Below are 24672 nucleotides of genomic sequence, written 5' to 3'. Positions count from 1 at the left end.
TAATGAATGGCAAAGGTGAGTCTCTGTGAGCCTGTCTCGTGTTGCACATTGCTTACCCTAAAAAATAAGATGTTAGATGAGTATGTATTCATACATGTTGTACAATTAAACCTTGTTTCATCAGAACATGATACAACAAATTTCATGTAGGATCCCCCTGTAGTTGATGCCCCACCACTTTCTCTGAAGAGAAGATTGGAGACTGGGCAGAAGTTGTCTTATATGGCTGGACTGAGAAGTGGCCTCTTTAGGAGAGGGTACATCATTGTTTCCTTCAAGGCAAATGACATCTCTCTGTTTCTCAAAGAGGTATTAATAACTCCCCAAGTTCAGATGCACACCTCTCCCCAGCTACCCAAAGGACCATGCTAGGCAGGTTCATAGGTCCAATTCACAGGTGGTAGAGCTCATTACTGCAGAGAATGCTGTTCTGTCCTTGGACTTCATAAGATCAGAATGCTAGAAAACATTGAAAGTGTTTCCCTAGTCTGTTCACAAAGAATCTTGCAGAGATAGGTGACAGTAATCTGCAAGAGAATTGCCTTCTTGCTGTTCCCCAAAAGGGAGCACCTCACCCTGAATGCAGCCACTGGATAAGAATCTGTAGACACATTAAGTATAGAGAAGTGCAAACACTTCATTTTTATCATAATATTGGCCTGAATATAAGCACATAACTGTGCTTGGTAATACTTACTTATAGTCTTCCACCATTGTTTCCTATTATTCATTTCCTGAAATTCTTTGGCATACCAGGATCAGTGACCAGAGAGAGATTGAGGTATTGATATCTGCAGATTAACCAGACCATGGCAAACAATTGATGACAGTGTCCTCCACCTTGACATGTGCCATCTCCTCCAAGGTATTAAGTATGAAATTGAGATAACTTCTGTAGCTAAAATATTGTTTGTTTGTATGTATTTCAGCTTTATACCCTACCCACAAAAATTATTTCCATCTTCTGCTTTAGTGCAGCCATTTGTTTCTAAAAGTAACCTTGAAAACAATTTGCTACTGGTAAACGGAGAGTGAAATTTGTTGCTTATAGTGCCAGGCAGGTATCCAAGGAACTTGATAAGCTAATGCCATGCCATGTTTGCTTTAATAGAACTGTGTTGTCTTTTCCTTGCCTGTATAATAGTGAACAACTTCTTATAGGAAATGGCTAGAGATAGTGTATAGTAAAGGTAAAGGTTTCCCTTGACATTAAGTCCAGTCGTGTCCGACTCTAGGGGGCGGTGCTCATCTCCGTTTCAAAGCCGAAGAGCTGGCGTTTGTCCGTAGACACTTCCGTGGTCATGTGGCCAGCATGACAGTCACAGAACGCCGTTACCTGTCCGCCGAAGCGGTACCTATTAATCTACTCACATTTACATGTTTTCGAACTGCTAGGTTGGCAGGAGCTGGGACTAGCAACGGGAGCTCACCCCGTCATGCGGATTCAAACCGCCGACCTTCCGATCGGCAAGCTCTCTTTGACTCAAAACTCCTTCCTATTTTCAGTTTTTACTTGTTTGTTTGTTTGTCAAATTCATATGGCCGTCTATCTCACAAGAAGTGATTCTGGACGGCATACAATAAAACCAGGAATTAAAATAGTTTACAAATCCATTAAAACAATAAAAATAAACAAGACCATGAGAAGAAAGATGTTACAAAGACAACAGTGTGCAGACTCCCTATTACCAGAGTTTGTAATGACATTGTGGATCTATTTGACAAAGGTGGAAAAAAGAATCTAAAGAATATCTTTTTCACTTCCTTAACAATACACTTCAACATGGTTAATAATAGAAGAATTACAATCAAATGGCTTACTCCCACAACTGTTTTGTTTGTGAGAATAGTCTGTATTATATAGTACAGTACAGTGATAATGTAGTTCATGGTCTTGAGTTACAAAATTGGCAAGTCTACTGGTGCAATTTGGTTGTCAACCAATCAGTTGGATATGGAGGGCCTAGAGGAGCATTAGATTATGGCAGCCTTTCTCAACTTTTTAACCCTGGAGGAACCCTTGAAATATTTTTTAGGCCTCAGGAAACCCCTGTACATTTGGGCTCAAATATAGGCCCTAAGTTACAAAATTATTATTATTTAATTATTTGTTTGTTTGTTTGTTTGATTGATATTACTGCCCCTCTCCCCCAGTTTGTTTCATGTGTAGACTGGTGTATATACATTAACAGTGTTCTTAAACTGAAAATAAAGAATGAAGCTTACTTCTTTAATGTGAAGTTGCCTGAATTTGAAATAATTTTTTAAATAATTCATGATCTCCTAGGGAACCCCTAGTGACTTCTTGTGGAACCCTAGGGTTCCATGGAACCCTGGTTGAGAAACCCTGGATTATAGCAAACTAGTGACCTATGTCATCTGAAGATTTAAAGTAGACCTCTCAAACATCAGCAACAACAGCAAAAATGTGGGGATTTTCCTGATGAATTCCAAGGTGTAGGTAATTGCATGAATTGTATTATTTGAATTGTCCTATATCTTAAAAGGCAAAGTGAGAAAATGATCCTTTTTTGTAACAGCTCAGTTAATTCAACTCATATTTTAACATGCAGACAAGTTCTATTGAATCCTGATTAGCCTGAGAACTAACCTTTACAGTAGGCTAGACTGGTAAATTAAAAACAAAAAAACAAAAGTCCTGGAAAAAGGCAGTGGAAAACTATTCTCATATTGTTGCGAGGAATTCTATGTGGATATGTCTGGATGTTTGCAGCCCAGTTATGGTAGGCCTGGGCAAAATGGGGAAAAAGCTGATGGTGCGGAGAGAATTAGAATTAGAAATAGTTCATGTAGCTGAGTGAATGAACTGTCTAGGTAATTGGAAGAGTACTAAAGGCTTTGTATATTTTAACAGAACACCCAGAAGGTTTCACAAGAAGACTGCATTTTCTTTACGGCTGAACATTTGTCTTCTAATAGAAATGCAGTAAGGGTTACACAGCTCATATGAGTCCACAACAGCAGATTAAGGAAAATTTAGAAGAGAAGGGTTAAATTGGATGCAATGCAAATAGATTGCAAGAAGGAATTTTAACTGTACATTTGTTTGGTGCAAATCCTGCTTTAAGGCTTGTAGCTATAATGGAATACTTCGACCATCTTCAATTTTTTGATAGGATGGATGGAAGTTAATTGATTGAGGCAACAGGAGATTAGTAGCTTTTCTTCTGATATATGCAACAGATTCCTCATTAATCACTTCTTTAAATTTTAGTTGAAAGCTTAATTGGGGAAAGGTGAGACAAAGTGGGGTAATCTTTTAGGCTAAGCATAAACCAATGCTCTTCTGAGAGATTGGCGCAGCCTTTGAGAGGCTGTGAAAGATGGTATGGAAACCCAGTCCCCCTACTCCATTAGTTTCTGCCAAAGTTGCACAAAATCCTACAGTATATCCTGTATAGTAAGGGTTTACCTACACAGCTTCCTTCACTTAACTCTGAGATTGCCCATTGACTGCTGAGGACGTGTCCTCATGACAGAGCCTCCATCTTGTTGCTAGCCTGCTGCTAAGGCAAGTTGAAGCTGAGTCAAGGTGATCCAGCAGGAATGTGGTGTTTTTTGTGGGAAAATGGAAGAAGACCTCCTATGACAGCATTTTGTGTTGCTTGAAGGAGGAGTCTTCAGAAGGTTGACAACCTGCTGGGTTCCAATTGGAATGATAAGGAAGGCCCCTTCCGATCCAGTTATGGGCTTCATGCCTCTGTGGCCATCTCTACTGTGGCTGCTACAGAGAGCCAACACTTCTCTTGCACAGCTATCCCTTTTCCGTTTCATATTTGGTGAGGGGAATATCAAGCTAATGGAAGACTAAAACCTGGATCTTCACAAGATTGATATTCTCGTTGGTAAGCAGAGAGCTGGATTTCTCCAGGAACTTAACCTAGAGTTTATTGGTTTATTATGTAAATACTAGTATAACATGCTTAGGATTTCATTTCTCTCTGTTTCTCATCTACTCATACAACTCAAAAAATAAAGGTACTACAGTATATTGGCTATAATAAAAATTCCTAAATGTACATTAGGATAACATCTTTATTAAACAAACTCAAAGTCAGCAAATAGTATAGCACAGAGTGAGCTGTCCAGTACCAAGACTTATCCAACAATCAGCCAGAAGAATTTGAGGGTCTGGCATGGAGTTCCCTACTTCACTGTCTGGCATGGATGGAAAATGAAAAGCAGCCATGGCAAACCGTACCACATAGGGGGAAGAGAAGCTGGGCTTTGGCAAGCAGAACTGAAGAGGAACTGGGAGAATTCTTTTCCGTACTGCTTTTGTTGCAGCAGTGACTCAAACGCAGAGCCCTGCTTGAATCACTGCCACCACCACTTCCTCTTTGGTCCCTCACCCTGGCGGCCTGCTGGAGACCATCACCCCTATCCTTGATGGCAGCAGCAAATGTTACTCTTTTGTGCGGACAGGAACTCTGCCTTCCTGGGGCATGGTAGAAGGTTCACTGTGGGGGCAGTGGTTTTAAAAGCAGCATGCTTTCCTCTCCTCTCAGTAATAGGAGCAAAACACATCAATGGGAATGTGTGGATACCCCCTAAGGTACATATTGGAGAAGCAACCACTGTCCTTAATGCTGCCTCATATGACCAATATATAATTTAAAACAAGGCCAGTGCTCTTATATGGCGGAACCTCACTAGTAAGTAATTAAAAGCAATTATTATTTAATTAATTATTCTGCTGCTGCAAGGAGATTGTGGAGATTCACATGGGATTTTAAAATAATTTTGGGTTTTGTGAATGCTTATCAGTCTGTAGGTTGCTTAGTTTTTATCTTCTGTAACCTTCTCAAACAGATCTCAATTGATGGGGTGGTTATAAATAATTCAAGGGAATTTTGCTTTGCCAAGCCAGAGAGATGATGCTGAACTTTCTAGTGATTCTGGTTGGATTTATTCTCTGCTTATGGCAGTTCTTCTACCATTTGGGAAGTTTCCAAAGGGGAAAAACTTGTACTTAAGAATGGAAAATGTGTTGTACATATAAAAACATACATAAGGAAGCTGCTCTGGTCTAGATTTCTGTCTTTGTCACTGGAGTTTGCTGAGTCATTAAATTCTGATTTTGGCTTCTGGTAATCCTCTGATTCAGTAACAACTTTTCTGTGTAATTTTGTTCATTATATCTGTTGACAGAATCTTGATAGCTAAATAATACTAAGTTTGTATGGTGATTCATGTTCATAGGATTGTTTTCTGACCTAAGAGAATTTCTTTTTTGTTATTTGAAAAATTGAGAAGCTAAAAGTAATTACAGAAGTAGAATTGTAATGTGCCTGTTATAAAGCTTGCATCATGCTACTTAAGTTAGAAAAAAAGAGAAAGAGAGAAAGAGGGAGAGATTAATATGGGTACATATTAACGTATCTAGCACATTACAGTAATATCTTAAGAACCTCACAGGAGGCTTTTCTCAAAGTATTTTTGTTTGTTATGTGAAGATAAGGAAAGTGTCTTTCTGTTATACCTCCCCATGGAGCTTGACTTGCAGTTTTTTGACTCCAGGTCAAAACTTTTTTAGTGTTGGTATTTTTGTACCTTATAGTATTCACTCTATCTTATTGCTGTTTTATTATTGTGCTTTTATTGCTTTTCATGACTATGCGTGTGTTTATGTGTATATACATACTGTATAATATAGCAGGTGATATATTAATAAGTATAATGGTGGATTTGTGCCTTCAGTGAAGAATATGGAAACATGCATTTAATGTCATTTTTTTAACTGAATCTTTTTAGATAGTGCTAGTGTTAATCCTTGGTCTGCCATGCTTCTTAAAGCAGAGTTTTACTTCATTGCCAGAATAATATAATTTGTATATTAAGTATATATCCATATTGCAGAGCACACTGATTAGCCAAAGCTTGAGAAGGAATTTTCTTTGGCTCTATTTTGTTTTCCAAACTTTATGAATTTAGTGCAGTGCCACACAAAAATACCAACTATAATAATGGCATTTCCTCCATTAGCTATCTTTTGACTAGGTATTAATTAGCGTAATCCATCACCAATTAATTATACTTTTCAAAAGAGTTGACAGAGTTACTAGTCTATATGTATTTGAACTTGTAATTGCAATATAAAATTAGAAAAATAGACACTTTTTAAGAACTTCCCTTAGGTTCTGTTGGGAACAGACAAAAGCCTGTTTGTTAGTAAACCAAGAATTCATAAAGTTGATAATCTCCAAGTGAATCTCCATACTTTTTAAATAAAGTTCATGAGCTCAATGGTACTTCACAATTTAATTTGTCCAGCGTAAGCAGTTGCTAAACAAGCTGGGAAGAAGATAGCATGTCTCCCTGATAGCTACTTTTAGCTTATATGCATCACGTAAGTTTGGGTAATTAACCCAGCATGAATTCTAGAATCTCTCAGTTTCCTGATGGAAATGAAAAATACAGGTATCAAATTGTTGCAGGAGCTTATTTGTTGACATTTCAAATCAAGATAAGGGTCAATTGCAATATAGTTCTAATGGCTGCACAGGATGAAGATGCTGTCAGTGGGGGGATCTGAGGCCAGAAGTAGTCTACTACCTTATCCAAAGGCCTGCTGGACTCTGGTTGGTAGGGTGAAGAGGAATAGCATTTTTGTTCTTTTCTGGCCTCTCTTCATTTTCTTTTTTTCCTCCTCTCCCTTTGGTTTCAAGCACAGCAGTCTAGAACTATTTTGGAGGAGGTGCAGATCCACTGTCTCTCCTGGCATGCCCCACAAATGACTCCTTTCTCTAGGATGCAGAGTAGAGTTCTGACATTCGAGAAGCCCCAGCAGAGCATTGGTTTCCTAGTGGATGGGTAGGAGTGTAAGGGAGGTTCAAAGAACCAAGATCTCTGCCCTTTGGGGAGGAGGGGGGAGAGGTATGTATGTATGTATGTATGTATATGTGTGTATGTATGTATGTATGTATGTATTTCCAAGCAGAAAAATTGTGAAATGTCCAAAAGCTAAAAGAAGGAACCATAACTCAATGGAAAATGCACACTTTACATGTAGAATAATCCATTGCATCTCCCTGTAAAGATTGCAAAGGAGGGCTAAAAAAAAAAAGCTTTCCCAGATGGCCCTGGGTTAGATAGATCAATGGTTATCTGACCAAGTCAATGTATATTGCATTAGCTTAAATATAACTGGGCTGAAAATTCGTGTTTATGTGTCATGTTTTTATTGAATTGTTCAAGAGCTAAGTTGCTCAATACTGGTGCCAGTTCTTGGTTTAAAGGATATTAAGGAGATAAGGATATTAATTTTCTTTTGTGTGGCTGCCAATCTGCTTCTCCCTTCACTGCCAATTTTAAGCTGTGCTTAATCTTGCTGCTGCTTTTCATGACAGCTTTACTTTCACCCTCATCCACCTCCCTGCGGTCTTTCTGGGAGAATTCCAACACCTTAGCCTTCCCCAGTCTGGGTGCCCTCCAGTTGTTTAGACTACAACTCCCAGAATTTTCCAGCTCACATAGTTATTGCTAAGAATCCTGGGAGTTGAAGTCCACAGTTTTGGAGAGCTCTCAGGGTAGGGAAGGATGCTTAACTTCCCCATTCAGTACATCCACCGTGTTTCAGCTGCTCTAGTTGAAGCACTTCGGGTCACTGCCACCAGCTCTTTACTGCTCCAGTTGCAATTGCTTTCTCCATTTGTCCGTTTGCCATCAGTCTTGTACTTCCCATCCCCTTAGAGGTGGGCAAAGGGCCATATTGCTAAAATGTATATATATTCAAACAGTGGATAACGAGTATGCAATATCCACTTTAAAAAGATTATTCCTCAGTTACCTTTATTAGGGTTGATCAGTTGTTATGGCATCCAATTAAAACCTGTTTTTTTAATCCTAGAAGCAATAGCAGCAAAAAACAAAAGTTAATGATAGCTTGAGGTCAATGTCTGATGTCCCTTCTGATCATAATTTTTTAAGCCAGCAGGGATGGTAATGGTTGCCTAACATGACCTCTCACATAGCAGCATGAACTATCAAGACAGACAGTACTCACTGTTGAGTCCTCAATTCCAGTAATTGAAATGCAGCCTTTTATCCAGAGCAGTCAATCATGTGGCAGCCTCTGTCTCTTCGCCTAGGAGTTACTTTGATCCTTGAATCTCAGTGTGTATAGAATGAACCTGAAATCTTTTAATCTGCAACACAGTCTGTTTCTCTCTTACCCCTTCTCTTTATGGCTTTAGTCTCAGCTCATCTGTGCATAAGCCAGTATTACAGGGAAGTTACTGAATTCTTGATGTTTACTGTATCTAGAACAGTTTGCATGTCTTAACTTAGCAAGGCTGGCCTGTTAATTCTTTTCTTTTCTTTTCTTTTCTTTTCTTTTCTTTTCTTTTCTTTTCTTTTCTTTTCTTTTCTTTTCTTTTCTTTTCTTTTCTTCCTTCCTTCCTTCCTTCCTTCCTTCCTTCCTTCCTTCCTTCCTTCCTTCCTTCCTTCCTTCCTTTCTTTCTTTCTTTCAAATGACTACAGGTTGTTTGAACTGTGATTTCATTTTTGGTCAGTTGAATATGTGTGGCTTCTAAGCACAGTATGTTTAAATATTTTGAGAAGTAATGCTTGCTCAGATTTCTGTTTCCTAAACCTGGAAGAGTTTAGGAAAAATGAAACAGCTTTCCATTCTATTTCTGAATACTGTCAGATTCCAGTTGGTGGTTTCTGTAGATAATACTTTGAGCTGAATGTAGCCTTTTTTTTTTTTTTAAAGAGCTAAATAGAACAATTGAGAGCTTTGTGTGGTTCTCTCTGACTGATGGGTAGGAAGTATAATGCCTATGAAGCACTGATGTGTTTGCGGACACTTCCCTTAGTTCCTGTCAGATTCTCTGTATCACCTGACTTAATGTTTTAAAAGATTATTATAATTGAAAATTCAAAATAGGCCTGCTAGTCCAAAAATGCTGCTGATGCCTTCTGTGTTGACATACACCATAGACACAATACCACACACATGGTTTCTTTTGCACATTTTTGTGCAACCTGACATTCTGACATCATCTTTTTCTTCTGTATCTCTAAAACTGTACTTTCAGGCCTGGTGAAGTGTTCTGTGGTCTCTTGAGAGCCATTGTTTGTTCTGTGTGGATTATCTTATCTGGATAATGCTAAAAAGAGTTGAAAAGGCTCATTCAAGAGTTCTGGTGTGAGCCATTTCTTCCAACCCTGACTGATTCTTGCTGTTTTTGCACTTCATAAAATTTGCTTCTTTTCTTTTTGCATATGACTTACTGTTACTGGGTATAATCTTGCTGATTAGGTGTTTTGCAGTTCTTCTTTGGGGTGGGGGTGTCTGTGAACAGATACTGACCAAGTAAAAACTAAACTGTAGAACTTCCCATTTAGACCTCCCACCGTTTTTTAAATCTTACCTTCATCAATTTACATTTATAATCAGCCGTACTGATAAAAGGGGAAAATCTATATTCTTTAGTATTATTCTTTAAATTATAGCTTTTATTTTATTCCATGCACTTTTTAATTCTGTTCTTGCTTCTAGACTCGGGAACTAGGGCTCAGAAATTGGTCAGTAGGGTACAGTCTATCGCTAAACAGAGAAATTAAATGCCTCATAAATAGAAGGCGACACATCCACATAGACTCCTCATGTGGTGGGACTTTTGCCTCTATCTGTAGCCTTTTGAAACTTTAAATCCCTAAAATAGTTTTTTAGGGCCCCTTGGGAAGATTTGCCTTCTCTGGTTTTGCCATGTAAAGCAGCCCTGTCAGCAGAGAAACTGCTGAGCTGGTGTTATATAGATTGAAAATTCTCATTTAGATCATTTTTCTGATTTTTTCCCCCTGAGTTTTCTTTTGGAAGCTGTTGAACCATTGAATTTCATACTCCCACCTACATCCTGATAATAATTGGCAAAACAGCCTTCTAGCTTTCAGGTGGAGAAGTTCTGGTGCAACTATTGTAGGAGGAAAGCCATATTAGTCTAGGGTAGCAAAAAAATCAGAAGGAGTACATCTGATGAAGTGATCTACAGCTCAAGAAAGCTTATGACTGTTCATAAAATTTATTAGTCAGAAAAGGTGATTTGATGCAATTATGTATTCACCTTGAATAATTTTCTAAAATATATTTAAAATGCACGGATATACATTTTTTTGCATTTCCCAGATTGCATCACTCAGCTTCTCAAATGTTGCTACCAAATGTGTGGTAAGAGGGAAACTGTTTTGAATTCTTGGATGACAAGACTCTTGGCAATTACAGTACATAGTTGCTTATCTTGAGAATTGCCTGATGAGCTTACAGCTCCTACTACCGCGTATTGGTAGAAGGCGATGGTATGAAATGAGATAGTTACTATGTAAATACAAGGGAGTTCCCATTTGAGATAAATAATAGTTTGTACAAGAAGACAGAATTTTGAGGGTGGGAGAGATGAATCAAGATTTCTCTTCCTTTTGAGATATTACATATGCATTATGAATGAACTCAGCTTTTTTTGTCTGCCTGATAAAAGAGATTCATGGAAAGTTATAGTGGGTAGATATAATTCTTTTGCATCTTCCCCATCGCTTAAGGGATTTGTCCCAGAGAGCTGATTGGATTTCATGTTTGGGAAGGATTCTGAGCCCTGATTTTTTGCAATGGGGCATGATTGCTCTTTGCCTCACCACAGTGGTTCATGGAATGATTGCATAAAATCTATTTCCACTAAATAGAATTATGATATTTCACCTCTAGGAGCAGAATAGCAATGTTGGACCATTTTTTCAGTAAAAGCATCCAGATGGAAGAAGTTCTTTAGACACATTTTGCTGTGATTTTTGGTCTGTTAACATAGTGATTTCTTTATAGTAAGTCTTAGAGATATTAAATACATACGGATTTTGCCAATCGTGGCTGTAACAGTAGTGAAGCCCAAGAGACTAAGATGATGACTTTTTCTTTATTTCTTGAGATGGGCAGACAAAATCGAAGTTTTTGGAGCAATTTATGCCTCCTATCATTTGGAAAATTAACCAGGAATGAATCGTCTACTTGGTTTGACTTTTTTTTTTGTCTTTAATGTCTAAAATTGTCATGAATACCGATGGCGAGCAGGAGGGGGCCTCTATCCAGGCGGGAAAACGCATGCGTAGTACTGAGGAATTAAGCAGCCATTCAAAGAGACACAGATCAGACCCGCCTTAACTTTTGGGGTTTATCTGTCTGGGTTTTCCCACGCTTCTTCAGTTTGTTAGGATTCTGTCTTATGTAACAGTAATAAACACTAGAGACCTACTCCTCGTCTCAGCGTGATTCCTGACTGTTAGGACAAAAACGGCTTTCTTAAATTAAGAAGGTGTTTTCTGTGACTATTTGTGATTCTAACATAATGTACCAAGTTTGTGTTGCTCCCTTCAACCAGACCCAGTGGTTTGGTTGATATGAGATATAGTACTGTAATCTGATAAAGAGCTCTGAAAGTGTAAAGGTAAAGGTTAAGGTTTCCCTTGACATTAAGTCCAGTCGTGTCCAACTCTAGGGGGCGGTGCTCATCTCCGTTTCAAAGCCGAAGAGCCGGCGTTTGTCCGTAGACAGTTCCGTGGTCATGTGGCTGGCATGACTACATGGAACGCCGTTACCTGCCTGCCAAAGCGGTACCTATTAATCTACTCACATTTGCATGTTTTCAAACTGCTAGGTTGGCAGGAGCTGGGACTAGCAACGGGAGCTCACCCCATCACACGGATTCGAACTGCCGACCTTCTGATCGGCAAGCTCAGCAGCTCAGTGGTTTAACCCGCAGTGCCACCGCGTCCCTGAACGTGTAAGTGAACTGAAAGTATACAGTGCTGCTAAAAAGTTGAACTTACGACTTTCAGCTGCTATGTGATCAGCAGCTTGTTTCCAGCAAGGAATGGCATGAATACAGTTTGAGAGAGCTTTATCCTGATAATTTTGCCTAGTGTGTCTTTTGGTCCACCTCCCCAATTAAATTATTCTGAGATTGAGGCTGGTGATGCCCTTGATAGTTCATTGCTGCAAATAATTTCAGTTGGTTGGTGTGCATAGGAGAAAAGTGGTTGAGCTCTTGGCTTGTTCAGCATAGGTTGCCATAGGCTCTGACTCTGTCCCTCTTGCTTTTTAATATCTGTGTGAGGAGAGATCATCACTATTGAGGTATCTTTACTACACTTAGAATTTTCAATTATACATCACAATATCAGGCCAGGGTGGAGGTCCTGACTAGGTGCCTGGAGGCTGTAAGAGGCTGGGTTGGTCAAAATGAGTTCAAATTAAATCCCTGCAAGATGGAGTTAGAGTTTATGGCTTGATCCAGATTCCTGAGTTGGCTGTCGGTGGAGTTGCACTCCTCCTTGAAAGATAAATCCACCATGTAAAGGGCCCCTTGGACTCTTGGCTATTGCTTGAGGAACAGGCTGAGGCTATGGGGACTTTTATCCAGCTTCAGCTGGTGCTCTAGTTGCAGGCTTTTTTGGACCAGGATGTCCATGCAACAGTACGGTAATTCATGCCCTCATCCCCTCCCAGGTAGACTACTATAGAACCTTTTACAAGGGGCTGCCCTTGAAGACAACTCAGAAGTTGCAATTGGTTCAGAATGCAGCAGACCAACTGCTGCTAATAGAAAAAGGAAGATAGGGAGTGTTAAATTTATGCTGAGGTTGCTGTGTTTGGGCAGCTTTTGGACCCAGTTGAAAAAGTTGATTTAACCTTTAAAGCTCTATGTGGCTTGGCACCTGTGCATTTGCAGGATTATCTTTCCCAGCCAGAATCAGCCTGCTCTGTGTGTTCCCCAAGAGGGGTTCTCTAGGTTCCCACCCAATGTGTGGCTAGGGTGGGTAGGGACCTGGAGGTGTGCCTTCTTGGTGGCAGCCCCCACATCATGGAATATCTTGCTCTCTGCAGAATAGGTAGCTTCCACCTTGCTTGCATTTCCTTTGGAACAGTAGTGTTTATTATGTTACATTGTTTTATTTTTCTGTTGTGTAAAATGCTTTGTATTATTAGAAGTAGGACAGTATAAAATGTTTAAATAACAAAATTGCTGATCTTGTGTGCATTGCTGAAATCTGGCCAGTCAAGAATCTGAGTTGAAAGGAGCAGCCCCATGCCTAATTAATTACAAAGTAAATGATGATTTTAAAAGTTTAGAATTTACTGCATAGATTTTATTATTAATCATCATCATTATAATAATGTTAAAACCTTCCATCAGCCAAAAATATGAGGGCAGGGTACAAAGGAAGACCACAAAATGGACCTACAGTCCTAAAACACAAGCAAGATAAAATAAGATCATGTCCAAGAAGGCAGTAAAATAGAAAAGGACAAACTAATTAATTAAAATGCTTTCTCAAAATGTTGGCATGCTGACAAAATAAATAAAAATAGTTGAGTCAGTGCCTGTTTCTTTTCTGCATATCAGTCATGCCTGTATTTTTCATGTAACTTTTCCATATTGGAGAGCTGTTAAGTGCCTTGACACAATACTGTAGTTGAATTTATACATAATGCTAGGCTAAGGATTTTGTAACCATGGTCTGTTAAATAGGATGTAGTAGCTTAGTTAACTCATAAAACTATAACATCTGGTTCATATATCACAGTAGCCCGGAAAGAGATAAGACATATTATGGCTTAGATTGTCTGTAAATCAGGGCAGTGAGGTCTTCAGAGTTAGAGAATAAGCCCATTTTACTGTCCAGTTTGTAGTTTGTGCAGCAGCATCTGTGTGTGTGTGTGTCTCTCTGTGTGTCAAAACAGGCAAGATGGCAGTTGCAGCAGCGGACTGAAGCCCTGACCCTTTTGTACATGTATGGATGTCACATGCATGTACAAAGGGGAGGGACTTTGATTGTGCTGCTGCAAGCTCCATCTTGTCTGTTTTGACCTCTCCTCCTGTGGACATTGGTGATTCTGTGGGTAATGTTACCCATTTTGATGCATTCCAGGTATGCAAAACAGTATGTCCCAAAATCTGAAGGACTGTTATATAGAAGACAGGGCAGAATGGTTCAGAGTTGTTCCAGAAAATAGGTTAAGAAACAATGGGTTTCTAATACAAGCAGATTTTGGGTAGACACAAGAACAACACCCCTGATGAGTGAGGAGTAGTGGACTCTCCTTCATTGAAGGTGTTTAAATAGATGTTGGCCTTCACCAGATGCTGTAGTAGTGGATTCCTGCACTGGGCAGAGGATGGAGATAATCTCTTTGACCTGTTCCAAGTCTTACATATATGCTTCTATCCCCAACCAGCTGATGTCAGCACAGTCAAAAGCAAGCCAACAGAGGATATTATTTGCTTGTTCAAGTTTTATCTTATATACCCCCAAATGAACAAAATTTATTTCTAGTTTTAAAACTCTCACTTCTTTGAGTTTTTTTGGTTTGGTCGGCCTACCATAAATAGAAGTCTTTATTAAAGCAGGCATTTTATATGGGGATCTTTGAAAGTATTTAACTCTAAATCAGTGAGGTGATAAAATACTGCCAGGGTTTTCTTTGCTGACTCACCCTAATAATTACTGTGTACTGGGGGCTGACTTTTGCAATAGTACTTGTTTTGCCTTATCTTGGGTACATTTTGGAACTAATTGTAGAAGTAGCTTTGTATTCAACCTTGAGCTATTCTGGTTGATTGGTTAAGCATTTATATATAACCTTTAATGGCGAATCAAACAAGGTTTCTGCATTGACCTGTCCTTAATAGCTAATGAGCACCCATTCTTGGATAATATCTTCTTCTGCCACTAATCCTCATTATTCAGCAGGCTGGTGAACACAGCCACTCACATCTGGTTCCTTCCAAATTGAGTAGACTGAAGTTTCTATTGACCTTATTTTAACCATGTTTTCTGGAAATGATGGTCCCCGTGATCCCAACAGATCTGAAGGGGGCAGGCTAGGAAAGACTAGGTGAAAGTATCAGTCATACATTTCTGTCATGACTCTCTGTTATGTCAGTAGTGAACTTCAGGAGTGAATTATGGCCCTGCATGTTGAGATTTTAAAGTAGTTCAACTTGGAGGCTATACGGGCTGCAGGGAAATTTTGTGTGAGCCTTTAGTGGATCACACCTTATATGCATAAAATAGAGGGAAATATATTGGATCATAACAAACCAAGGAGAAATTGTGATTATTCAGCTTGCAGAATATCCTTATTTTTCCTCTGAAGAATGAAAAGTAGAAAAGCATATGTTGATATTTTGTCTGATATTTTAGAAGGCTGATGCTAGTCAGTGTTCAGTACAGAGCTAGATGAATGAATCACTTGACTTGGAATAAGGTAGCTTTCTTAAGTCCCTTCTAATAAGTGTAATGCAATTCAGAGAGTTTTTCCCTCTTTTTTTTGGATTGTTCTGCTTGCTGAATTATTTCATGGCAGTTAAATTTAAAAAATAAAATCTGATTTTATAAACCACGCAAGGAGCCCTAGTGTATTTTACAAATATGAAAAATATACAAATGGAATAATTGCAACCTGGAGTAGCCAAACTATTAAACTGGGAGAACAGATAGATTTTGTAATTGTTGGAGGCCTTCCATTTAAAAGATCAGAATAGCTTGATAAAATAGACTGATGTCAGCTAAGCTTGTTTTCTTTGTTTTCTCTTGGTAGAGTTAGGGACGGGTGTTCTCGTTTTTTGCCTTGCACTGAGTGCAGCATGACCTCATGCATGCACATAAGTTAACTGACTTTGCCACTGCCACTTTCTTGTTTGTGTTTCTGCATAATTAGCCCGGATCTCAGGGCCTGCTTTCTGAGAATGTTATATATTCAACAGATCCTCTGACAGTGATTCTCTTTTCTTGCTTGAGGGTTGATCATCACTGACTGACCAATCTTTTTTTAATCTCTCCATCCATGATCTGTGCCTTGTGTTGATGTGAAAGTCCTAATCCTAGTCCTAACAGATAGATACACACATATATGCATCTCACACCTTCTTTGTTGTTTCCTGTTCATGGGCACATGATAGTTTTGACTGTCATCACAGGATGCTTTTACATCCTTTCATCTTTGCTGCCTTTCTTTTTAAATAATCCTACGAAGAACTCCAAGCTCAGTGATACGTAGAACTGCATAAAGCGAAGTGACAGGATAGCAGATGAGAACGGAAGCCACTCATAAAAGCACAATTCATGAAGGCTGCTAGTTACGCTTTAGCTGAGCAAAGTCCTCTTGGATAAGAAGGCCTTTTCATGAGGACAGTTTTAAAGTAATTGATAATTGAGCAGGCTCTTTCACTTAGCCACTTGTGTGTTGTTTTTGCTAACAGATCATAGGTAACCTTGAAATTTGAACACCAGTTTAACAGCCACGCAATGTCTGTCTGTTTGTTTGTTTGTTTGTTAAGAAGTATGAGTGTAGCATTTTAATTGATGAAAAGTATCTTATTGGCCAACTGTATCTAAGTGCACTTTTTTCTTATCCCTACCAAATGTTCTGCAATACTTGAGGCTGGCCAAATTCTTTAAATTTGGGTCTGACCATTTCCTTTTCACTAAACATTCTGTATCAGGGAAATCTCTATTCAGAAGATCTGCCTGCAGGCAGGAACACAGCACAGTGTGTAGAGGGCCAGGACTACATGTGCTAACCCACCCCTTGACCTTGGGCATTTGTTATGAAGATCTGAATGGTGATTTTTAGTGCATTTAGCAGACAGTGTTTAGAAGCTTCACTGAAATGTGAAATCCTGTATTAGCAGAGGTTCTAACTGGTAGGTATTTTCTGCTCATGCTAAATTCACACACACACCTCTCTTTAATATTTCTTAGTAAACACAAAAAAAATTGCTCAGAAGAGGATTAACTTAAATTTATGAGATTGTTGGAGATCATTGCATACCTCTGTCTCCAGATTTGGGGGCCTCATGCACTCAGTTTTAACACCTAAGTAAGATTAGTGCAGGGCCTTCATGGCAATATGGTCATTAAATGGGAATTACCTAGTGCCGATAACATTTAAAAACAAATGTGCAAAACAGTGGGTCTTGCTGAAATGTTAGTGATGCTTAAGACACTTTCTCCTCTAGAAGTAGATGCTGCTGCAATTGTGAAAAGCCTTTTCATGGTGATCCATCATTAAGTTTTTAATATGTATTCTTTGATTCTAAAACACTGATACTTTTTTTCCCAGTAAAAATATATGGGTGAGGTTTATAAACAGAAGGGAGTGGTACTAGTATTACTATTTTTTTTTTAAAAAGCTCTCTCTATAATTCTGTAACTGAATGTTCTCAAATTTCTTAACTTTTGAAAAATCTGTTTTTACATCTGAGCGAAACACATCCTGATGAAGTTTTCTAATTGGGCCAAGCAGACTTTGTTATATAATGTTTATACATTTCTGAGTTCTTCAAGATGATATAAGTGCATGATTTATGATTTAATGTGATGGTAAATCCAGATGTAAGGCTCAACTCACAGAAAGTTGCATATGAATTATTTCTACATTGCACATTCTACCTTGTTCAAGTATTCAGTAGTTTTCTGACTTTTAATTTTGCAGGGTTTTTTTTTAACCATTAAAGGATGTAGGATAATTGTGCTTTATAAAACAACATATAACGGAACTCTGCAACAACATATAACGGAACTCTGAATTTCATGTAGACAAGTATCTTGATTCTTCCATCTAACCCCATTGACCTGATGAAGTACATTGCATACAGTCTTCTTATTGCCAACATAAGTTTATGAAAGTTTACAGATTTGTTGTTTTTAATTGTGTTTCCACAAACACAACTCATCAAATGAAAATCCTGGCCTTATTTTACCAGCAGCAGAATTGACGCAGCTGAAACTTTTGTAGACTATGTTGACCTGATATATCTCTTCGCACAAATTAAAGATTATTAAAGGTTATAACTTGGGCTACCACCCCATGCACATTTACCTAGAATTAAATCTTACTGAATTAAATGGGACCTGCAGTGATTCTCACTTGAAAAATGTATGTAAACAGTGGGGAAGCTGGTAAAACTTGAATATGTACCTGCGGAAGAGAGCTGGCAAAATTAGACAACAAATTCTGCACCACTTAAAAAGAAGACTGGAGAGAATGGCCCTGTACAGATACAAAACTGAGATTGAACAGATGATTATTTAAAGAACATCAACTCTAGGTTTCTAAAAAAGAAATGTACTTAAATGTTTCTTTATTAAGGAACTGATCAGAGAACTTTTGTTGGTAGTAATAAGGATATGTAATAAACAATATACAAACAAATAATATCCTGAGATAAGGTCTGTGTTGAGCCCCCCCTTTTTCCATTTGTGGCACAATTACAAAGAATTGGCAGCCTAATTTCTCACAATGTTGAGGCAGGAATTACACAAAGACTCAACCTTATGCCTTAAAATAGGCATAGCATAATGTAAAATATATTAAAATAACAAGAGCCCAAGCATAATTTGCTCGGTTAGTGAAGGAAGGAGTTGCCTTGCTTATGCCACCCAGTTCTTGCTGGTTTCTCTGCTTCACATGGCTTTTTCACAATCTCCCAGGAGCAATGTTTCTCAACCTTAGCAACTTGTGGACGCGTTGGACGTGTGGACTTAATTCTTGACTGGCCTGGGAATTCTGGGGTTTGAAGTCCACAAGTCTTAAAGTTGCCAGGGTTGAGCAACACTGCCCTGGAGGGTGCTTTCAGTTTCCATGTTGGATGCTAATAGTACCCACAAACTGCTTTTGTTGGCTTGCTGCATTCTATAGATTTCCAGAATAGTCTTGCTTTTTGGCATAGGGTTTTTGATTTTTTAAAATTTTCCATAAGAAAATAAATCTGTTGAGGTAACTGTAGAAGAATTAACCTGTAGAAGAATCCACAAAGAATATTCTTGCACAGTCCTTTGTACTGTAGATAATCTTTCAGGTAAACATTTGCAAACTAACCTTGTATAGTAAATCTATTGCAGTTTTGCAGACTTGCTTCTAGATAATATAGGAAACAGAATTTTATTATCTTTAAAGGAATGAGAACATTAAAAAAAATAAACAGTGCAAGCTGAGCCTTTTTGGAAATTAAAGGAAGGTTAAGGAAATGATACTTCTGGTGGAAGGAAATAAGAGAAGTTGAGGGCTTTTTATCAAGAGCTGTTTGATTAGAGAGAAAAGTTAAGCATCAGCAAGTAGAGGCATCCCCCACTTTGGGCCCAGAATAACTGAATAGCAGAGGAGGAGCTGGCAATCCATTAGGCATTAATCTTGGAATGATGCGTAGGCAGAGAGAATAGTAGCAGTTTCCCCTTAATTCCTAATTCTTTTGCTGACTGTTGTTTGCCTGTGTCTTAAAAGGGAAAGCTGATCTGCTATACTTTTATTATGACAAAATAGCAATAATAAAAAGGATGTAGCTTTACAAAGTAACATTAATAGTTAAACTAGTAAATGTAACTGTTTTTCATTTTTTCCAAGCATAATAAAATGTTAAGGAAGCAATACTGAAAAGAAAACAACGTGCATGCTGGCTGGGGAACTCTGGGAGTTGATGTCTACACATCTTAAAGTTGCGAAGGTTGAGAAACACTGATCTAGACCAGGCCTGCACAACTAACAGCCCTTCTGCAGCCTGCCACATTTTTAAAAAAATAACCAATTCACTGCCACCAAATGTTGCTGCCTCTAGGCCTCATGGGCACTGCCAGCTCCATCACTGCCACCACTCCCCGTGATTATTTTTAGGTATCAGTCTGGCTCATTGCCCTCTCTGATTTGTGCAGGTCTGATCTAGACCAAAGCTCTGTGATGTGCAGGAGAACCAATGAAACCATACTGTACTCAAGAGATGGCTGACAAGCCTCTTTTTAAAGACCTCCAGAGATGGGGGCTCCCTAAGTTCTGTAAGTAGACTGTTCCACTGTTGTACAAATCTTACTATGAGGAATTTTTTCCTTACAGTTAAGTGAAACCTAGAGAGCTACACCTTGTTCAATTATTTCTAATTCTCTTTCTGTGGTAGTGGAAAATAGTTTCGGACTATCTTCCCTATGGCATCCTTTAATGTACCTGAACAGTGATCTCATCCCAGAAGTGAGGTTAGCTCCATCCCTGTTAATGTTCTGGAAGTGTGATGAAATGTGCCTATGAAAGGGGAGGTGATGTGATGGACTACAGTAACACCGCTGGTTCTCGGGAAGGAGGGAACACATTCCAAGGAGGGGGGCAGGACAACAGACAACACAGCCTGGAACTGGACCGTGGGAAGGCAGATTCAGAATAGCAATGTCCTAGAGTTTCCCAAGTTATATCCTTTATATTAGAGTAGTATACCGTAGGTTTAGTTTGGCAAGATTCTGTCTATATGATGTAAGCAAATAACTGACATTTGGCTGGATTGCTTCCTTGTCATTCTTGGGCTAGGCCTGACAGGAAGTCCCTCAAGACCTGACTATGTCATCAGGCCTGGACGTCCCAGGAGACTGGTAAGATTTTGAGGTGGCTCCCTTAATGTGGTTAACATTTATCATGTTATGAGTACGGATGGTGAACTGTTAATGTTCTAGAAGTGTGATGAAATGTGCCTATGAAGGGGGAGGTGATATGAGGGGGCCTTTATCCAGGGGGGGAAATGCATGCGTAGTTTAGAGGCTTTGAACTGTCATTCAAAGAAACCCAGAACAGACCCGCCTTGAGTTTGGGGGTTTATCTGTCTGGGTTTTCTCATGCTCCTTCAGTTCAGTAGGATTTTCTGTTACTATAGCAGTTAAATAAACACTAGAGACATTCTTCTCGTCTCAGTGTGGTCTTTGCTTAAGCCAGGACATATCCTCTCATGTGCCTTCTGCATTTTTATGTTTTTAATTATGATTGTTTTTTTATATATATATATATATATATATATATATATATATATATATATATATATATATATATATAAATTTAGTGTTGTATGCCACCCAGTGCCCTTTTGAGATTGGCAGCCATATAAATTAAATAAATACATAAATAAATATGTTTCCCCCCAGTCTTCTTTTTTTCTAGACTGAACACCCTAAGTTCCTTCAGCTTGTCCTCAAATCCCTGCACCTATTTTGTTGATGTCCTATGGACCTATTCTGCACTGTCAATATCATCCTGAAAATGTGCCTAGAACTGCAAATAGTAGTCTTGGTGTGACCTCACCAGTGTAGAATAAATGGCGAAAGGGACTTCATGTCCTGTATCTTTGATATACTGCTTCTTATAATGAAGCCCGGAATTGCATTAGCCCTGTTAGTGACTGTATCACACTTCAGTCTCATGTTCACCTTGATGTCAGTGACCACACTCAAGTTTTTCTCAAATATAGTGCTTCCACTAGTCATGAATCCCCCATTTTGTATGTGTGCCTTACATTTTTCCTTTCAAAATGTAATACCTTACAATTACAGTATCCTGCTGAGGAAAACCTTGTACCTCTCAACCTAGTTTTTCAACCTGTCCAGGTTAAATTGCAATCTCTTTCTGAAATCCTGTTGCCCAGATCTCTCAATTTTGTGTCATCTGCAGATTTGGCAAGCAGCCCATCAACCTGTTAACCAAATAAAATAATAATACTGGCCTGAAGACAGTTCCCTGTGGCACCCCATTTGCTATTGCTCTCCAATTCAATATTGTCAGCCCCATCATAAAGACCAAACCAAGAAATCAACTCCACATGAAGGCTAAAAGGTAGATTGCTTCTTTGCAGGAAGTGAATCAGACCCAGTGAGTGTCCCCTTGAGCCACTTCCAATATTGTTCTAGAGAATTTCCCAAATTTTCAGAGGAGATTTTCATGGAATGGAAGATTGGAAGAAGAATATATGAACATTACTTGCTTTGCTTTGTCCTCCAAAGTCTCCAGTTGACAAAGATCTACTCCATAACAGTTCTGGATTTAACTCAAAATGACTTAGTCTTGTTAATACTGAACTCTGACCTTGATGGCAAATGTTAAAATATTATGAACCTCAGAGCCAAGCTGGATGCAATTACAGTAGGTCCATATTGTGAACATGAATTTGCATAGAGGAGATGTCAGTATGAATGGCAAAAGGGGAATATGGATGTATGGAAGATCATTCTGAAAGAGGAGTGTTTTTTGGACATCCCCTTTCTTCCAACTTGCCCCGTCTGTTACTTTGCTAGGAGAACGCTTTGGTAAATGTAAAGCCTGTCATTTTCTCCGAGAGTGCTAACCAGTATGGGTTTCTTTATCAAATTGCTACGCGAGTATTTGGGAGAGTTGGGGGGGAAAAGTATATTTTTTCCAGAAATGCACAACTGGAGAATTGAGCTAGAAAAGGATTTCTTAGTATACATCTGTCAGTGCTCTTTTTGCCAATGTTGGCAAACATTAGCTTCAGCCAAACTGAATTCTTTGCTGCATTTCCATTGTAACCTAGTATTGATGCAACAGCAAGCCTTTGTCAGTTTCAGTGGTTTTGAGCATAGTTCCAGTTCCAGAGCTTTGGGGGGTGCATACATGGGTATTCTGCTTACATATAATACTTGACCATAGCTGTATGTATGAATGCAGTTCTGTTTCATGATAGCCATTGAAAACATGCCAAAGAAGGATCCCTTTAAATTTAATCAATTTTGGACATGTGTTCTGTCCAGTTAAAATTTTCTTCTCTGCACTGGTGCTGATAGTCTATAAGGTAAAGAATGAGTGGATGTCCTGTAGTTTTAAATTGAAGGGTGCTTTATTTTAGCCCTAAGCAAGCTGGATTGAATTTGGTCTTTAACTTGGTTGCATATCACTCTGTGATGCAGAATAAAGCAGCTGCCTTCACTCTCCCACATTCTACATCTGTAGAGGAATAAGTGGCCCACTGATGCTGTGGTATGCAGTTGTTCCATACCATAATCAATTGCTAGGACAAACATTTGTTACATATTATATACCTGAAGTAGATGAATGGTTCATTGTGCTGAACTGGCATGCACTGCTGGAATTGCTAGCGGAATGAAAGCCAAGTATTAAAGTGAGATGCCTTGCTTTTCTGAAGGTCTTGTTTTACCAAATAAAGGACAAAGAGACTGAATGGAGCAGGAAGTGAACCTCATTCTTGCCCCTGTGCTTACTATAATGCCACTTATGTTGGACGAAGCATAATATTTCCATCCCCATTTTTCACTGTCCTTCTCTTATCCAGCTCACAAGAATGGTAAGCTTTGTAAATCAAGGGATGCTGGTTCCTTAAAGCATAGCCAGAGTTTTGCACCTATACATTCAGATAACCTGCATTCCCAGGCAGTAGATTTTTGAAGGGCAATATTCAATCCCGGGAATAGCCCAATAAAGAATTGTAAAAACAGTCCAAAACATACATTCTAAGGAATGATTTCTAGCCTTCTGTTCGGCCAAGGTCAAGCCAGCTGGCCTGTGGCTACTTAAGACAAAGCCTACTCACGATGAACTCTCTCCTCAGTAACCTTGTCCCTAAAAGACTCCCTTGGGCCTTGAGCCAGATCTCTCACAGCTCCTCTAATGGGCTGTCATCTCTCAATGGAGACATTCTGTGCCGCTTTTCAGGCTGTGAGTAAAACTTACTAATTTTAACTCATAAGCATTTCTGTGATATTGTGGGATAAAGAATGTTGAAACATTAATTGTCTTGGAGGTTGGCATGGAAAAGTAGAACGTGTTGCATTTGAAATAAGAAGAACCTCTTTGGAAGTACAGAAGAAGGGGGATGTCTTTGCCTAAATTCAGGATGCAGGTCTTCAGAACTAAGGCAGAAGGTTGAAAGTATTTAAATCTTAGGAGATCTCCTTATATGGGTATAAATATAAATATATGCAAGTGTATATTTATGTTACTGACACTCTCTTAACTAGTGTTTAGCACTGCCAAATAATGAGGTATAGAGGATTCATTTTAAGAACTGAGCAATTGCTTTCTTTGCAACTGATGAAATGCTAAATGTAATACATGCTTTTACATATATGATCCAGTCACACCAGCAAGTTCTTAAGTTAATGTGCATCCTTTCTAATTGACTCCACTAAGAATACTAGCAATTTTGTGTGTGTTGTGTCTACAGTGAAACCATTACTAAGATAGTTTCCTCTGGCTTCCTGTTGAGAATCTTCTGCCCCATTCTGCCTTAGGAAAAGGCCTAAACTGTAGAACTACTCCGATAGCAAATTACAAGGAGTTTGTTAGAGCTGCACATATCCTTTGAAAGAGGTTCTTGAGATCACCAGGAACATGTATTAAGTGCCTCTCTTTAAATGTTAAAGCAGCTGCATTTTTTTCAGACTCATGCATCTACTTCAGAAGTTGCCCCAGCTGTATCCACTTGTGTCCCAGCTAAGCAGCTGTGTATGAACATGCATGTGGAAACAGCCAGTAGTATTTTCCAAAGTAACCCTGTGAGTTTTTAAACAACGTGGCTGCTTGAATGATTTGCTCTGCATATGCTGTTGCATGCTTTTGAATCATCACTTTTGTAGAGAGAGAATTTTTGAAAAGGTAGAATTTGCATAATAGGAACAACTTGGAGACCTCTACACTTCAACAGAAATAGCTGAATAGTTTGTATTTCATGTAAGAAGCATACTTAATGTTTAAAATACAATTTTAAATGTAAATTACTGGTGGGGGGGATGTAGTCTTTCCCTCAGGAAAATACAATTTCTTAAAATGTTTTAAAAATGGATTTCTTAGAAAATTAATACAAACTTATCAAACAGTCT

General features: G+C 38.8%; 1 protein-coding gene across 1 annotated transcript in view; it reads left to right on the top strand.

Annotated features, from left to right (window-relative positions):
- The window catches only part of RAP1A (RAP1A, member of RAS oncogene family), a 105953-nt gene that overhangs the window by 32188 nt on the left and 49093 nt on the right, over positions 1–24672 (top strand). The gene's annotated exons all lie outside the window — the stretch shown is intronic.

This window comes from Candoia aspera, chromosome 3 (genome assembly GCF_035149785.1).
Source record: "Candoia aspera isolate rCanAsp1 chromosome 3, rCanAsp1.hap2, whole genome shotgun sequence".
Classification (NCBI taxonomy): Eukaryota; Metazoa; Chordata; class Lepidosauria; order Squamata; family Boidae; genus Candoia; species Candoia aspera.
This window is presented reverse-complemented; position numbering and strand designations above follow the sequence as displayed.